Source organism: Bos mutus, chromosome 6, assembly GCF_027580195.1.
Source record: "Bos mutus isolate GX-2022 chromosome 6, NWIPB_WYAK_1.1, whole genome shotgun sequence".
In the NCBI taxonomy this organism is placed as follows: Eukaryota; Metazoa; Chordata; class Mammalia; order Artiodactyla; family Bovidae; genus Bos; species Bos mutus.
Genome location: NC_091622.1, coordinates 65,422,359 through 65,439,613, shown reverse-complemented (window position 1 = coordinate 65,439,613; position 17,255 = coordinate 65,422,359).

Here is a 17,255-nt window from a genome sequence, read left to right as displayed (position 1 = left end):
AGCATGGCATGGTGAATAATTCAGTTTTCAATTTTCACTGGAGAGTGAGTATTTAAAATATTAAGGATTAAAATTTCCATAAAATTTGATCACAGATACTTATGTCTTAAGAGACATATTTTGGAGTTGAACTCTGGAATCATTAAAATACAAACATTGTATCTCTCTAATGCAGTTTTCTATTTAAAACAATAAATATAAATATCTTTGGAATATTTGGGGGGGTGCTTAAGAACTTTTCTTCTGTTTGTAATATGTTTTCTTTAAATTGGTCACAGTACCGTTAGTGACAAGATATGTCACTTTTGAAGCCCTGCCCGTATCATGAGTATTTCTAGTTTTTCTTACCTTTAATTCCCTGCATAACCCATACCATCATCTAGGTTATAGTTTTGCCAAGCTCTCATAATTGGGGAATTTATTCGTGGGTGATGTGGTTGAAGGTAATTTATAAGGCCCATGAGATCTGATATAGCACAATAAAAGCCTGTAACTAGCTGGTTTTGATTAAAGAGGTATCAAATTTTCTAAGTCAAAATAATGTATAGCTGTCCATGGTTTAATACTAACTTGTGAAAACAAAATAAAATTCTGAGAACCTAAACAATGCTAACTTATAAAAATATGTGTTTATGTTTTTAAATATATAGCTCAGAATAATAGTGTAATTACTTTGATGAGATGAAGCACTTTGAACGTTCTGATGGTCTTTAATGAAATTTTTAAAAAATATAATGTATTTTGAAGCACTTTTTATGTAACCCTTCTTACTCTAAAGCAACTGTTTTCTGAAGAAAAATTCAGCTTTCTGAATTATACCTTTTAAAAAGGAGAACACCTGAGAGATAAAAAGTTGACCACAAATTTTCCGTGATGTACAAGCACATGTGCATATCTGAATGCATACTAATAAATTACATAGTATTTTTGTTTTGGTTGTTTACTTTTCAGTTCAGTTCAGTTGCTCAGTTGTGTCTGACTCTTTGCAACCCCATGAATCACAGCACGCCAGGCCTCCCTGTCCATCACCAACTCCCGGAGTTTACCCAAACTCATGTCCATGCAGTCAGTGATGCCATCCAGCCATCTCATTCTCTGTCGTCCCCTTCTCCTCCTGCCCCCAATCCCTCCCAGCATCAAGGTCTTTTCTAATGAGTCAACTCTTTGCATGAGGTGGCCAAAGTACTCGAGTTTCAGCTTCAGCATCAGTCCTTCCAATGAACACCCAGGACTGATCTCCTTTAGGATGGACTGGTTTGGACCTCCTTCACTTTTACAAGATATTAATTTAGTCCCTTCATACTTAACTGTATTTATTCAGTTAAATGTGATTCTTGTTGTGGACTGAATATTTGTGTCACCCAAGATGCATATGTTGAACCTTGACCTTCCATGTGATGGTGTTAGGAGATGGGGTTATGGAGAGAGAATTTGGCTTACATAAGGTTGTAAGAGTGGAACCCTTATGAATGGGATTAGTGCCCTTATAAGAGTCAGATGAGTTTATTTCCTCTCTCTGCTGTTACATGAAGATACATTAAGAATTTGGCAGTCTGTTGGTCTATGTGGGCACCTGATCATGGACTTCCAGCCTCTGTAACTGTGAGGAATACATCTCTGTTGTTTAAGCTACCCAGTTCTTCAATCATGTCCAACTCTTGTGACCCCCATGGACTACAGCCCGCCAGGCTCCTCTATCCATGGAATTCTCCAGGCAAGAATTCTGGAGTGGGTAAGCTATTCCCTTCTCCAGGGGATCCAGAGATGAAACTCGGGTCTCCTGCATTGTATGCAGATTCTTTACACAATCTATGTTATTCTGTTATGGCTGCCTAATCTGACTAAGGCAATTCTTTACTCTTGGGAGAATATTTCTATTAAATTTTTAATATTTAGATTTGTGTGAGTGGTTGTTCAGTCTCTCCATCATGTCCGACTCTTTGAGACCCCATGGACTGTAACTCTCTAGGCTCCTCTGTCCATGGGATTTTCCAGGCAAGAATATTGGAGTGGGTTGCCATTTCCGTCTCCAGGGTAGCTTCCCCACCCAGGGATGGAGCGCATACATGTTTCCTGCATCTCCTGCATTGGTAGGTGGATCCTTCACTACTGAGCCACCTGAGAAGCCCAATATTTAAATATGTAGCCCCTTTGTTGTGTAGTGATTTGTGTTCTGCTTTAAAAAAAAAAATTGAAAGTTATATTGATCACCAGATCCGATTTCCAATTGAAATTAATTTGCATTAGAAAATACCTGCCTTTTACAGTTAATATTGATCATAGAGAAGTACAGCTAATGTAAAAAAAGTCAAAGTCAAAATCAAACAAACAAAGCTATTCTGAAACACAAGGTGATAATGCCACATATAGAGTTTATGACTTTTCAATTGTTATGGCATCAGTTGTTTAAATTATACCAATTTTGTTTGTTTGAATCTTCTATGAATAATTTCTACATAGCTTATATTTAAAGGTTAATTTTCTTTCTGACTAATTGGAAGCAGAAGCTCAATGCTGGCCACGTGGATATGAAAATACACCCTGGGGCAATTCAGTAATTGTGAGCTTGTTTACAATATTACCTAATCCGTATTATCATTCTCTGTGCATTTTGAAAATTAATCTCTCTCCTGAGGAAAATTATATTAAATTCTTGCTATTATATTCTCATATGTTTTCTTGATGTCAAATATGCATCCATCATGTGAGTTCTTAAATGTTATCCCTCTCATTTTATTCCAGAGAATGTAAAATAATGTCATTCATTTAATGTTGTTTTGGATTATGTTCTCATTTAAAAACTCTTTAGGGTAACATTCATCAACTTGGTATTCTAAGCAAATGAATTCAGGAATCTGTATCATTAGCATTAAGATAAATGCTAATCAGTGGTATCATTTATTAAGTAAGACCCTTATGTCTGCTTTTGAAATTATAATATTGTTAAAATGCCCACATGCATCTATCAGCTGAAAACTAAACAGACTTATACATAGGTACTTTTAACAGAAGGAAATCTCTGAATTGGCATTTACTCCAACATTCTGATACATTTCCATTTCTTCCTTCAGTCTCCTATATTTTGCCTCCTTGCTCGTTACTGTAAACTTATGGTACCCAAACTCCTTCCCTCAAGTTTATGGTGTTCCGACTAGTGTCATAGAGAGAAGAGATTAAAAAAATATTTTTCTCCTGAATGCAAAATGGAAAGGGTATAGGCATCATTCTATTTTTGTGTGCATAATTGTTTAACCAATACATCATATAATACTCCCCCATAAATGAGACCAATACATTTTTATTCAGAAGTAAAACTTGGTTTAATGTTTCTTTTAGCAGAAAAGCAAATGTGAGGGGGAAAGCTATCGCTTTTTATTTTGGAAAAGGTTGCATTGTGAATAGAATAATACCTTCTGGCCACTCTAAGAATAAACCATAGAATTGAAAATGCCCTGTAGAGACTTGTGCTAACTGAATTATTCAAATACATCCTTTAAAGAGAAGATCTAAAATGCTGGCATTCATCATAAAAGTTGAGTGATACATAATCCATTTTTCATTACACAATTACTCCTGCATTTCTGCCTAAGTGATGGCCTTATTTAAGCTCCTTGATCTTAATGTCTATATAGTCTGTAATGTCTATATAGTCTCACCCTTCTACATGCTGATGTCAGAATATTTCAGCTCATTTTACATTTACCTCTGGCTTCCCTGGTAGCTCAGCTGGTAAAGAATCTGCCTGCAATGTGGGAGACTTGGGTTCAATCCCTGGGTTGGGAAGATCCCTTGGAGAAGGAAATGTCACTCATTTCAGTATTCTGCCCTGGAGAATTCCATGGACTGTAAAGTCTATGGGGTCACAAAGAGTCAGACACAACTAAGCCACTTTCACTTCACTTCACTTTAAGTTGCTATTGGCTGGTTCATCACCTGTGTGAAAAAATATTAATACTGACCATGACATTCAGGTTCCAGTTCTGATGTCGCCTTTATCCTCTCCTTCCACCTATTCTACCATCCAGCCACCCAGGACAACATGGAATTCTCTGGACATATATGCATTGGTCTCTTTTCAACCTAAATCCTTTGTTCTGATTGCCTTTCTTATGCTCTTGTCTTGTTGATGACCTCTTATAAGTATTAGCTCTAACATCAAAAATACATGTAAGAAACACAAGGAAGTCCATTTCTCATTCTCATTAGTAGAATTAATTCATGGCACTTCCCCATATTTCCTACATCTATTTTTGTAGTAACTTTCATATGGAATTATGATTATTTGATAATATTTGTTTTTAATTTCTGTGTTTAATTTATAAATTAACTACATTTAGATAATGGTGTGAAGGGGCTTGGCTCCTTGATCACAAGTTCAATCTTATCTCATCAGTGTAACAGGATTAAAATTAATGTGTATATTGTCTTATGGACTTCCCATGTGGCACTAGGTAAAGAACCGACCGGCCGATGTAGGAGGCGTAAGAGATGTGAGTTCGATCCCTGGATTGGGAAGATCCCTTGGAGGAGGGCACAGCAATCCACTCCAGTATTCTTGCCTAGAGAATCTCATGGACAGAGGAGCCTGCAAAGAGTCCATGGGGTAGCCAAGAGTCAGACACGACTGAAGCAACTTAGCATGCACACATGCTTATTGCCTTATAACAAACAGGATCATAGCATATTGGTTGGTAATTCATAGGTTTTTTTTTTTTTTTTCTTTTACCTTATTTTTTTGAGGGATAATTGCTTTACAGAATTTTGTTTTCTGTCAAACTGCAACATGAATCAGCCATAGGCATACATATATCCCCTCCCTCTTGAACCTCCCTCCCATCTCCCTCCCCATCCCACCCCTCTAGGTTGATATGGAGCCTTTCTTTGAGTTTCCTGAGCCATACAGCAAATTCCCATTGGCTATCTATTTTACATATGGTAATGTAAGTTTCCATGTTACTCTTTCCATATATCTCACCCTCTCCTCCCCTCTACCCATGTCCATAAGTTTATTCTCAATGTCTGTTTCTCCATTGCTTCCCTATAAATAAATTCTTTAGTACCATTTTCTAGATTCCATGTATGTGTGTTAGAATATGATATTTATCTTTCTCTTTCTGACTCACTTCACTCTGTATAATAGATTCTAGTTTTATCCACCTCATTAGAACTGACTCAGATGTGTTCCTTTTTATGGCTGAGTTATATTCCATTGTGTGTATGCACCACAACTTCTTTATCCATTCATCTGTCAATGGGCATCTAGGTTGCTTCCATGTTCTAGCTATTGTAAATAGTGCTGCAGTGAACAATGGGATACATGTGTCTTTTTAAATTTTGGTTTCCTCAGGGTATATGCCTAGGAGTGGGATTTCTGGGTCATATGATGGTTTTATTCCTAGTTTTTTAAGGAATCCCCATACCATCTTCCATAGTTGGTGTATCAGTTCACATTCCCAGCAACAGTGCAAGAGCATTCCCTTTTCTCCACACCCTCTCCAGCATTTATTGTTTGTAGACTTTTTGATGATGGCCATTCTGACTGGTGTGAGGTCATATATTGTTGTTTTGATTTGCATTTCTCTAATAATGAGTGATGTTGAACATCTTTTCATGTGTTTGTAAGCCATCTGTATGTCTTCTTTGGAGAAATGTCTTTTTCCCAGTTTTTGATGGGTTGTTTGTGTTTCTGGCATTGAGTTGTATGAGCTGCTTGTATATTTTGGAAATTAATCCTTTGTCAGTTGTTTCATTTGCTATTATTTTCTCCCATTCTGAAGGTTGTCTTTTCACCTTGCTTGTAGGTGTGCAAGGTTTTTAAAAGCTTAAAAGCTGTGCAAAAGCTTTTAAGTTTAATTAGGTCCCACTTGTTTACTTGTTTTTATTTCCATTACTCTAGGAGGTGGGTCATAGAGGATCTTGCTTTGATTTATGTCTTCAAGTATTCTGCCTCTGTTTTCCTCTAAGCATTTTATAGTTTCTGGTCTTACATTTAGGTCTTTAATCCACTTTTGAATTTATCTTTCTGTATGGTGTTAAGAAGTGTTCTAATTTCATCCTTTACCATGTAGCTGTCCAGTTTTCCCAGCACCATTTATTGAAGAGGTTGTCTTCTCCCCATTGTATAGTCTTGCCTCCTTTGTCAAAAACAAGGTACTGATAGGTGCATGGGTTTATTTCTGGGCTTTCTGTCTTGTTCCATTGGTCTATATTTGTGTTTTTGTGCCAGTACCATACTGTCTTGATGACTGTGGCTTTGTAGTATAATCTGAAGTCACGAAGGTTGATTCCTCCAGCTCCATTCTTCTTTCTCAAGACTGTTTGGCTATTTGGGGTCATTTGTGTTTCCATATGACTTGGAAATTTTTTGTTGTAGTTCTGTGAAAATTGCCACTGGTAATTTGATAGGGATCACATTGAATCTGTAGATTGCATTTGGTATTATAGTCATTTTCACAATATTGATTCATCTTACCCAGTAACATGGAATATCTCTCCTTCTGTTTATGTAGTCTTTTATTTCTTTCATTAGTGTCATATAATTTTCTGTGTACAGTTCTTTTGTCTTCTTAGGTAAGTTTCTTCCTATATATTTAATTATTATTCTTTTTTTTTTGCAATGGTGAATGGGATTGATTCCTTGATTTCTCTTTCTGATTTTTCATTATTAGTATATAGAAATGCAGATGATTTCTGTGTATTGATTTTGTATCCTGCAACTTTTGCTAAATTCACTGATTAGCTCTAGTAATTTTCTGATACTATCTTTAGGGTTTTCTATGTACATATCATGTCATCTGCAAACAGTGAGAGATTTACTTCTTTTCTGATCTGGATTCCTTTTATTTCTTTTTCTTCTGATTGCCAAAGCTAGGACTTTCAGAACTATGTTGAATAATAGTGGTGAAAGTGGACACCCTTGTCTGGTTCCTGATCTTAGGGGGAATGCTTTCAGTGTTTCACCACTGAGAATAATGTTTGCTGTAGGTTTATCATTTATGAGACTTCCCTGGTGGCTCAGATGGTAAAGCGTCTGCCTACGATGTGGAAGACCCAGGTTCAAACCCCGGGTCGGGAAGATCTCCTGGAGAAGGAAATGGTAACCCACTCCAGTATTCTTGCCTGGAAAATCTCATGGATGGAGGAGCATGGTAGGCTACATTCCATGGGGTTGCAAAGAGTTGGACTTTGCAAAGAGTTTGCAAAGAGTTCGACTTCACTTTCTTTCTTTCTTTCTATCATATATGGCCTTTACTGTGTTGAAGTAGGTTCCTTCTATGACCATCTTTTGAAGAGTTTTAATCATAAATGGTGCTGATTTTGTCAAGGGCTTTTTTTGCATCTATTGAGATGCTCATATGGTTTTTTTTATCTTTCAATATGTTAATATGGTGTATCACATTGATTGATTTGTGTATATTGAAGTATCCTTGCATTGCTGGAACAAACCCAACTTGATCATGCTGTTGGAGATTTTTGATGTGTTGCTGAATTCAGTTTGTTAAAATTTTGTTGAGGATTTTTACATCTATGTTCCTCAGTGATATTGGCCTATAGTTTTCTTTTTCTGTGTTGTCTTTGTCTGGTTTTGGGATCAGGGTGATGGTGATCCTGTAGAATGAGTTTGGAAGTGTTCCTTCCTCTGCAATTTTTGAAAGAGTTTTAGAAGGATAGGCATTAGCTCTTCTCTACATGTTTGATAGAATTCTCCTGTGAAGCCATCTGGTCCTGAGCTTTTGTTTTTTGGGAGAGTTTTGATCATAGCTTCAATTTCAGTGCTTGCAACTGGGTTGTTCATGATTTCTATATCTTCCTGGTTCAGTCTTAGAACATTGAACTTTTTAAAGAATCTGTCCATTTCTTCCAGGTTATCCATTTTATTGCCATATAGCTGTTCATAATAGTCTTTTATAATCTTTTGTATTTCTGTACTGTCTGTTGTAAACTCTCCTTTTTCATTTCTAATTTTATTGATTTGGTTCTTCTCTTTTTCCTTGATTAGTCTGGCCGAAGGTTTGTCAATTTTATCTTCTCGAAGAACCAGTTTTTAGTTTTATTAATCTTTACTTTTGTTTCTTTCATTTCTTTTTCAGATGTTTAGGCTCAGATCTTTATGATTTCTTTGTTTTTACTAATTTTGGGGGGTTTTTTGTTCTTCTTTTTCCAATTGTTTTAGGTATAAAGTTAGGTTGTCTATTTGATGTTTTTCTTGTTTCTTTAGGTAGGATTGTATTGCTATAAACTTCCCTCTTAGAACTGCTTTTGCTGCATCCCATATGTTTCGAGTTGTTGTGTTTTCATTGTCATTTGTTTTTAGAATTTTTTTATTTCCCTTTCGATTTCTTCAGTAACCTGTTAGTTATTTTAAAATGTGTTGTTTAAACACATGTGTTTGTGTTTCTTACAGTTTTTTCTTATAATTGATATCTAGTCTCATAGCATTGTGGTCAGAGAAGATGCATGTTATGATTTCAATTTTCTTAAATTTACTGAGGTTTGATTTGTGACCCAAGATGTGGTCTATCTTGGAGAATAGTCCATGTGCACTTGAGAAGAAGGTATATTCTTCTGCTTTGGATGGAATCTCCTGAAGATATCAGTGAGATGCATCTCATCTAATGTATCATTTAAGACTTGTGTTTCCTTATTAATTTTCTGTTTTGATGATCTGTCCATTGGTGTGAGTGGGATGTTAAATTCTCCTACTATTATTGTGTTCCTGTCAATTTCTCCTTCTATGTCTGTTAGTGTTTGTCTTATGTATTGAGCTGCTCCTATGTTGGGTGCCTAGATATTTACAATTGTTATGCCTTCCTCTTGGATTGATCCCTTGATCATTATGTAGTGTCCTTCCTTATCTCTTGTAATCTTTAAGGTCTTTTTTGTCTGATATGAGGATTGTTACTCCAGCTTTCTTTTGCTTCCCATTTGCATGGAATATATTTTTCCATCCTCTCACTTTCAGTCTGTATGTGTCTTGAGGTCTGAAGTGGGGTTTCTTGTAGACAGCATATATATGGGTCTTGTTTTTGTATCCATTCAGCCAGTCTGTCTTTTGATTGGAGCATTTAATCCATTTACATTTAAAGTAATTATTGATATATATGTTCCTATTGTCATTTTCTTAATTGGGGTTGATTTTGTAGATCTTTTTTCTTCTCTTGTATTTCTTGGCTATATAAGTCCCTTTAACATTTGTTGTAAAGTTGATTTGGTGGTACTGAATTCTCTTAACTTTTGCTTGTTTGATAAGCTTTTGATTTCTCCATCAATTTTGAATGAGATCTTTGCCAGGTACACTAATCTTGGTTGTAGATTTTTTCCCTTCAGTACTTTAAATATATCCTGCCATTCCTTTCTGGCCTGCAATTTCTGCTGAAAGATCAGCTGTTAAGCATATGGGATTTCCCTTGTATGTTACTTGCTGCTTTTCTCTTGCTGCTTTTAATATTCTTTCTTTGTGTTTAGTCTTTGTTAGTTTGATTAGTATATGTCTTGGTGTGTTTCTCCTTGGGTTTATCCTTTATGGGACTCTTTGTGCCTGTTGGACTTGATTGACTATTTCCTTTTCCATGTTGGGGAAATTTACAACTATAATCTCTTTAAAAATTTTCTCATACCCTTTGTTTTTCTCTTCTTCCTCTGGGACCCCTATTATTCAAATGTTGCTACATTTGATATTGTTCCAGAGGTCTCTGAGACTATCCTCAGTTCCTTTCATTCTTGTACTTTATTCTGCTCTTCAAAAGTTATTTCCACCAGTTTATCTTCCAGCTCACTGATTTGTCCCACTGCTTCAGATATTCTGCTATTGATTCCTTCTACAGTATTTTTAATTTCAGTAGTTGTGTTGTTTGTCTCTGTATGTTTATTCTTTAATTCTCCTAGGTTTTTGTTAATTGATTCTTGCATTTTCTCAATTTTGTTTTCAATGTTTTTAATCATCTTTACTATCATTATTCTGAATTCTTTTTCAGGAGTTTGCCTATTTCCTCTTCATTTATTTGGACTTCTGTGTTTCTAGTTTGTTTCTTCATTTGTGTAGTATTTCTCTGACTTTTCATTATTTTTTAAAACTTACTGTGTTTGATGTCTCCTTATCTGAGGCTTCAAAGTTCAATTCTTTCTTCCATTTGGTTTCTGCCCTCCTAAGGTTTGTCCAGTGATTTGTGTAAGCTTCATATAGGGTGAGATTTGTGCTGAGTTTTTGTTTGTTTGTTTTTCTTCTGATGGGCAAGACTGAGTGAGGTGGTAATCTTGTCTACTGGTGACTGGATTTGTATTTTTGTTTTGTTTGTTGTTTAGATGAGGAGTCCTGCACAGGGTGATGTGCAGGTCTTGGTTGGGTGATGCCTGGTCTTGTATTGAAGTGGTTTCCTTTGTGTGATACTTTTGATATTTGATACTCCCTAGGGTTAGTTCTCTGGAAGTCTAGGGTCTTGGAATCAGTGCTCCCACTCCAAAGGCTCAGGGCTTGATTCAAGATAGACCATATTCTGGGCCATAAAACAAACCTCACTCTCAAGTCTTTAAGGCTGTAGTTGCCATAGCATGCAAACAACTTAAGAGATGAAAGGAGCTTTTCTCTGGTGTCTGCCAAACTCCTCAAACTTCAGAGGCTGAAGTCATTGCTAAACCCTTGGGGTTTGCCAATGCTCCTCTCAGCAACTGATAGATTTGTTTCATTCAATAATTTGAATTAGTTGATTGCCAAAGAGGACAGTAAGCCAACAATAGATTTCACTTTTTATATACATAATGATAAAATATTTATCTAAAAAAAGTAGGATAAAACAAATTCCTTCATATAATTCCAATGTAAGGTTGTGTACTATGATGAAAACACCCTTTTTTAATGTTGAAAACTTCTCCCCCAGTTTTATTGAAGTATAATTGATGTACATGACTGTATAAATTTAAGGTGTATGTATAATGATTTAACTTACATACACCATTAAATGATTACCACAAAAATTTTAGTGAATAGCCATTATCTCATAAAGACACAAAACTGAAGAAATAGAAAACGTATTTTTACTTGTGATGAGAACTCTTAACGTTGATCTACAACAAATAGCAGTGTTGTTCAGTCGCTCAGTCATGTCCGACTTTTGCCATCCCATTCACTGCAGCATGCTAGTCTTCTCTGTCCTTCACCATCTTCCAGAGCTTGTTCAAACTCATGTCCATTGAGTTGGTGATGCCATCTAACCATCTCATCCACTGTCATCCCCTTCTCCTCCTGCCTTCTCTCTCTCCCACCATCAGGGTCTTTTCTAATGAGTTGGCTCTTTGAATCAGGTGGCCAAAGTATTGGAGCTTCATCTAAAGCATCAGTTCTTCCAATGAATATTCAAGATTGATTTCCTTTAGGGTGGACTGGTTTGATCTCCTTGCAGTCCAAGGGAGTCTCAAGAGTCTTCTCCAATGTCACAGTTCAAAGGCATCAATTCTTCGGCACTCAGCCTTCTGTATGGTCCAACTCTCACATCCATACATGACTACTGAAAAAACCATAGCTTTGTCTAGACAGACCTTTGTTGGCAAAGAAATGTCTCTGCTTTTTAATATGCTGTCTATGTTTGTCATAGCTTTTCTTCCAAGGAGCAAACATCTTTTAATTTCATGGCTACAGTCACCATCTGCATTGATTTTGGAGCCCAAGAAAATAAAGTCTGTCACTGTTTCCACTGTTTCCCCATCTATTTGCCATGATGTGATGGGACTGGATGCCATGATCTTAGTTTTTTGAATGTTGAGTTTTAAGCCAGGTTTTTCACTCTCCTCTTTCACTTTCATTAAGAGTCTCTTTAGTTCTTCTTCACCTTCTGCCATAAGGGTGGCATCATCTGCATATCTGAGATTATTGATATTTCTCCCGGCAATCTTGATTCCAGCTTGGGCTTCATCTATCCTGCATTTTGCATGATGTACTCTGCATATAATTTAAATAAGCAGGGTGACAATATACAGCCTTGACGTACTCCTTTCTCAATTTGGAACCAGTCTGTTGTTCCATGTCTAGTTCTAACTGTTGCTTCTTGACCTGCATACAGGTTTCTCAGGAGGAAGGTAAGGTGGTCTGGTATTCCCATCTCTTTAAGAATTTTCTATAAATATAATGAATTAATAGGAATGTTAATTACATTTATTATGTTTTACATTATATCCCTAGTACTTATTTGTTTATTCTATGTACCTAGTTTGTACCTTTTGAATGCTTTCATCCAATTCTCACTCCACCGCACTCTCCACTCCTGGTAACCACAAATGTGACCTCTTTTTCTGCCTTCTTTTGATCTTGTTTCTCAGTCTTGTTTTGAAGTATAATTGACCTGAAACATGTTAGTTTCTATTATACAACATAGTGATTTGATATTTCTATACATTTCAAAATAATCACCATGAAAAGTGTGGTTATGTCACCATATAAAGATATTACAAAGTTATTGATTATATTTCCCATACTGTGTATTTTATAATCATGACTCATTTATTTTGCAACTGGAAATTTGTACCTTTCTCCTCATGTTTCTCTCCTCTGACAGTCACCTTTTTGTTCTCTGTACGTACAACTTTTTTTCTCCTTTATATTTTTTCATTTGCTTTGTCATTCAGAATCTACATATAAATTAAATCATATAGTATTTGTCTTTCTGTCTGAGTTACTTCACTTATCATAATATCCTCTGGGTCCATACATGTTGTCACCAAATGCAAGATTTCATTCTTTTTTATGGTTTATGGCTGACTTATATTCCATTGTGTGTAGATTGATATATGTATCTATATATAATTACATATCTCATATCTTCTAAATCGATTTGTTTGTTGATAAGCATTTAGGCTGCTTCCATGTCTTGGCTATTATAAACTGTGGTATAATGAACAGAGGAGTGTGTATGTCTTTTCTAATTTTTGTTTTCATGTCTTTGGATAAATACCCATGTGTGGAATTGCTGGATCATATGGTCATTCTATTTTTACTTTTTTGAGGAGTCTCCATACTGTTTTCCATGGTGGCTGCACCAATTTATGTTCCCACCAACAAAGCAAGAGGATTCCCTTTTCTCTACATCTTGGTCAACACTTTTTATGTTTTTTTTTTTTTTTGACAATAGTCAATCTAACAGGTATGAGGTGGTATCTCATTGCAGTTTTGATTTGCATTTCCCTGGTGATTAGTGATGTTGAGCATCTTTTCATGTGTCTGTTGGCCATGTGTATATCTTGTTTGAAACAATGTTCAGATCTGCTGCCCATTTGGAGGAGGAAATGGCAACTTGCACCATTATTCTTGCCAGGATAATCCCAGGGACAGGAGCCTGGCAGGCTCCAGTCCACGGTGTCACAAAAAGTCAGACGTGACTGAGCACACACACTCAAAGATAGAAAAGAAACTGTGGAAATAAAGACAGAGTAAGGGCAGAGAAGAAAATAAAATGAAATGTTTGTTTCACAGTCACGTCTGACTCTTTGTGACCCCATGAACTGTAGCATGCCAGGCTGATCCAGTATTTTACTTTCAATGTGTTTATATTACTTTTAAGTCTACATGATATATGGATGGATGAGCACTTATATACCCGTGATTTTTATTCACTTACTTTACTCATTTGAGGAAAGAAACATGTCTGGAACTATGTAAGTAATGGAAACATATGTGTACTGATATAGGTATATTTTTGTATCAATACTAATGATTTTACTTTTAAATTTAAGATTTACAGTGTCTTCAGAGTTTATATATGTCTTGTCATCTGATATGATGAAGCTGAAAATATTTTTAATTAAGTCAATGCATGCTGGCACAAATTATTAAGCAGGGACACACATATACATACAAACACAATATTGTAAATGAGAGACAACAAACTAAGATATTTAAGGTGACAATCTACTACCTAGAAGTAGGTTAATATAGTGCTAGTTCAGGGGCTCTAGGTTCATAGATCACTTAGTAGTGTGTGACATTAGACTTGTCATTTAATCTCATTGCTGTTTAGTCTCATCAGTCAAATAAGAATAATCACCTGAAGAGTGATTTTGATGTGAATCAACTCACCTCATGAGTTGATTCATGTGAATATGTTTTGAAAAATACCTGGCTCATAGTTAAATGCTCAATAAATGATGGGTTTTATTCTCAGTTATCAATTGAGCCTAACAAACTTCCCTGACATTTGGTGGCTTAAAAACATCAATTTATTATTTACCTTTGTTGTTCTTTTGGCTCAACTGAGTGGTTCTCACTTGCAGTCTCAGATACAGTTGCAGTCAAATGGCAGGTGAAGATGGGGCCATAGGGAAGTTTTTATACTCCCAGACCTAATTCTTGGACTGAGAGGCCCACAATTATGGTGGTTATTTGAGGATTCCTGTCTGTATGTGGCCATTTTGTGCCTTCCCATGACAAGGCAGTTTCATTAATTAGATTTTATATAGGGCAGCTAGCTTTCCCTGGAGCAAGCATTCCAAGAGATAGGAAGTAGAAGCAGCACGTCTATCAATGTCCATCCTACAAACTGGCACAAATATGGTGCTTGTGCCATGTTCTCTAGGTCAAAATGGAGTCCTTTCAGATTCAAGAAGAGGGGACTCAAACCTTACCTCTCAGTGGGATGTGTGTCAAAGGATTATAGCCATCTTTAATCTATCACATATATTAACATTATTCAGTGGCCTATTTAATGAATACCAACATTTCATGACTTCTTGGCAGTTGATGACCTCTGTGGAATTTAGATACATTTGCCCTAGATTCTCAATATTACAATGTTAAAAAAAAAAGGTATTTGAACAATTAGTATTATAATCACTGGAGAATTCCAACCTATGAAAAAGACAACCCCAGCTTTATCCCCCATTGGCTTGCATCATGTGGAGTGCTGTTGTGTATACCACCATTACCTAATAGTTAAAGATCAATTCAGAGAAGAAACATTTGTTTTTCCATAAAATCCATTGAGGATACATCTCTCTGTTTTAAAACATGAAACAAGATTGTGAGAGAACTGGGTCACATATGTTGCTGTCAACAGGGTATAAAAATTAGAGGCCATTCAGGTTCCAGGGAAAAGAATTACTGGGGCAGGGTGGCTTCTTCCTAAACCTTAGCTAAAAATGGCAGCACAGTTAAGTAAAGGGAGTTCAAAGTTTGGGATTGTGACAGTGGAGATATGTTTTTCTGCTCCTGTTGCACCAGCCCCTTAACCATCCCTTTATTTAGCTAATTGACTCCAGACCTTAGTGAACTGGCACTTGAGCCAGTTAAAGTGGCAATTTGAAACAAAGAAATTTTAAAATTAGTTTTGGAGGTTCAATTCAGTTCAGTTCAGTCGCTCAGTTGTGTCAGACCCTTTGCGACCCCATGGACTGCAGCAGCCAGGCTATCTGTTCATCACCAATTCCCAGAGCATACTCAAACTCATGTCCATCAAATCGGTGATGCCATCCAGCCATCTCATCCTCTGTGGTCCACTTCTCCTTCTGCCTTCTATCTCTCCTAGCATCAGGGTCTTTTCCAATGAGTCAATTCTTGCCATCAGGTGGCCAAAGTATTGGAGTGTCAGCTTCAGCATCAGTCTTTCCAGTGAATATTCAGGAATGATTTCCTTTGGGATTGACTGGTTAGATCTCCTTGCACTCCAAGGGACTCTTAAGATTCTTTTCCAACACCACAGTTCAAAAGCTTCAATTCTTCGGTGCTCAGCTTTCTTTATGGTCCAACTCTCACATCCATACATGACTACCGGAAAAATCCTAGCTTTGACTAGATGGACCTTTGTCAGCATAGTAATGTCTCTGCTTTTTATATGCTAAGTTGGTCATAGCTTTTCTTCCAAGGAGCAAGCATCTTTTAATTTCATGGCTACAGTCACCATCTGCAGTGATTTTGGAGCCCAAGAAAATAAAGTCTCTCACTGTTTCCATTGTTTCCCCATCTATTTGCCATGAAGTGATGGGACCGGATACCATGCCATGATCTTCTTTTTTTGAATGTAGAGTTTTAAGTTTTTTCACTCTCCTCTTTCACTTTCATCAAAAGGCTCTTTAGTTCCTCTTTGCTTTCTGCCATAAGGGTGGTGTCATCTGCATATGAGAGGTTATTGATATTTCTTCCTGCAATCTGGATTCCAGATTGTGCTTCATCCAGCCCAGTATTTTGCATGATGTCCTCTGTATATAAGCTAAATAAGCAAGATGACAATATACAGCCTTGACTCCTTTCCCTATTTGGAACCAGCCTGTTGTTCCACGTTTTGAGGTTCAGTATCACAAATTTAGACAGGCGGTTCCAATGACCTAAATAAATGGAGAAGTCATTTCTGTCTAATATCCTGCACAGTATTAGCTATAAAGAAAATAAAAATAAAAACTTGCCAGGAATCATAATCTCTCAAGCATTCATGTGGTACTAATGTAGTTAGATATTTATTTTTAACCTGAATCACTTCTTGATGAAGATATATTATTTTATGACATCTCCTACTAAATTCCATTGTTTGTTTCATTAAAAAAATTTTTTTTGATTTTTTTTTCAAGTGTATGATTCTACTGCAATCATACATTTGCAGTAGAATGGTTGTAGAATCACAGCACAGCACTCAAAAATCAATTTCCAAGTAAATTAATTTATTCACTTGGATTTCTTAAACACCTTGAAGTGTATGCATATAATAAAAATGAACCACTTAAAATCTCCTCTTATGTCCTATCCCTTTCCCCATATTCCACAGTCATTCCCATTTCCCTGCCTCCAAAAGTCTTCATAAATGCCTCCTTAAGGACCTATATCATTCACCTCTCATTTTTTTACAGCTTTCTGCCTAACTCTCTAGTTTGCTTCTTCTTCATATTCCATTGTTCTTTAAAACAAAGCATCAGACTTTACTTTCACCACCAGACACATGCACAACTGGTCATCGTTTCTGCTTTGGCTCAGCCTCTTCACACTTTCTGGAGCTATTTCTCTCCTCTTCCCCAGTAGCATATTGGACACCTACTGACCTGGGGGCCTTATCTTCCAGTGTCATATCTTTTTGTCTCTTCTTACTGTTCATGGAGTTCTCAAGGCAAGAATACTGAAGTGATTTGCCACTCCCTTCTCCAGCGGACTACGTTTTGTCCTGGAATATTCATTGTAAGGACTGATGCTGAAGCTGAAGCTTCAATACTTTGGCCACCTGATGTGAAAAGCCAACTCATTGGAAAAGACCCTGAAGTTGGAAAAGACTGAGGGCATGAGGAGAAGGAGC